The sequence below is a fragment of the Nannospalax galili genome, unplaced genomic scaffold (genome assembly GCF_000622305.1).
Source record: "Nannospalax galili isolate Female #2095 unplaced genomic scaffold, S.galili_v1.0 scaffold989, whole genome shotgun sequence".
Classification (NCBI taxonomy): Eukaryota; Metazoa; Chordata; class Mammalia; order Rodentia; family Spalacidae; genus Nannospalax; species Nannospalax galili.
Window position 1 is genome coordinate 188,921 of NW_008359507.1, and position 2,052 is coordinate 190,972.

Here is a 2,052-nt window from a genome sequence, read left to right on the forward strand (position 1 = left end):
TTGATGCACCTTGTCATATATGGTAAGTCTATCAAGTCAAGTTTGTGTACCCAAATGTCCCTCAGTGTGAGTTCATCCACTGGAACCTGTTTAATTGTCTAGCATCACTTCCTTAAAGAAGATCAACTCCCCCTCACTCAGTACTGATCAGCTGCCTTAATTCCTCACCAGAGTTCTGGCCTCCTGCCCATTTCCCCAGTTTTATGCTGGGTTTTGTCTGATTGAGTTTGCACAGGTCTTGTGCATGTTGACCCCATTCCTGTAGATTCATATGAGCAAGGTCCCAGGAGCCTGTGAAACTCTGTTTCCATATGGTAATGCACCTCCTCCTCTAGCTCTTACAATCTTTCTGCCCTTCTTCTGCAACGGTCTTTGAGTCCTGGGTGGGTGGAGTTTAATATAGGAGTTCTATCCAAGGACCCACACTCTGCAGACTCTTATTCTCTACACTTTGGCTAGTTGTGGCTCTTTGTGTCCATCTCCTTCTGTTGCATGAGGACGCTTCGCTGATGAGAGTTAGAGGTGCATTTGTATTCTCTCTACCCTCTTGTTCCACTGTGTTCCATGAGCCAGGTGTAGGGGTTCCATTACAGATGTGTCTCTTAGGGCTGGGGATCTCACAGACATTCTCTGTGTGTGGCCAGTTGTGGAATTCTGTCTTAGTCTCGGTCTGTTGCAAAAGAAGCTTCTTTTGTGAGTAGCGACTGGCGTACTTGTCTGTAATTATAAGGATCCATATTAGCATATAGTAAGTTTGTCTAGGGATGTGACAGACAGGGTTTTCTCTAGGATCTATGACCTCTCCAGCCATATGATTTGCCTGTGTTTACAGTGCCATAGATAAGTTACCTTATGTTGAGTAGGCTTTAACTCCAATTAAGTAGCTGTTGATTACCCCCAAGATAAAAGTGCCACTATTTTCTTAGCTCAAAAGTTAAATTTAAAGAAAAATTAGAACACTAAACTTACTCATTTGTGAAATATATACTCTTTCTTCTTTCTTTCCATTTTATTAGAATATTCAGTGTTGACTCGGGTGCAGCTGACAAATGTGCAGTGAAAATTTTTATATTATCCAAAGATAACTTCTGCGTAATTCTGTGTACAACGTATCCTACATTGCTTATCCTGTATTTCACCAAGAACAATTCATGTCTGCAGCCTCTGGTACAGGATGGCCCGGGAGAGTCTGTCCCTGCTGGCGAGAGGGGATGCCAGAGCTGGTACAGCTGTGCTCTAGCGCTGTTTTGCTCTGGAGAAGGAAGACTCCCGCCAGTGCGATGGCCATGATGGTGGCCAATCAGGAAGAGCCACCTGTTCATCAGCGAGGCAGCCGAGCAGGACAAGGCAGCCATTCTGGATTACTGCAGGACTTTGGTGTCAGCGCTGTTGGAAGCCACTGGGCGCATCCTCTGCCAGCATCCCCGACTCAAGGTCCGCTAGGGCTTCATCTTCTACCTGCTACCATGATTTGAAATCGCCAAGGTTTGACTCCTGGAGAACAAGCACAGACCATAACCTTTCTTGGATTTTCACTTATTATGGTCAAAGAGACCTCTTGGATTTACATGAGAGAACTTAATGTTAACACCTTAAGAACTGATAACCGTTCATAGTTCTGTGTGCTAGACATCGTGCCTTGTACTTTTTACACCTGGTATCACTTAATTCTAGCAATAAATAACTCTGTGGAGGTGTTACTGGTAATCTTCTGCTGATGTAACCTGAGGTTCAGAGAGGTGGAAGCCCCTGCCAGAGGTAGCCCAGCTGGGAAGAGGCAGAGCCAGGATCTAGTTACAGGTCTCTACACTTGCTCCTGCTGTATTGGTTGAGTATATCTTTCCACCACCCCCTCCCACTAACCACCACTTTGAGGTGTGCATGAAACCAATTCATTTCTATTTCACCTTGTCACAGCTAGCTGTCTTTCTCATAAGAAAAAAAAATGTAAGCTATTTTTCTAAAATGTGTCCTATGGTGATTAAATAGATTATTTGAATATTTAAACTAAACTATGGGTTTGTTTGGCGTGTAATGCCTCTGCCTCTGACT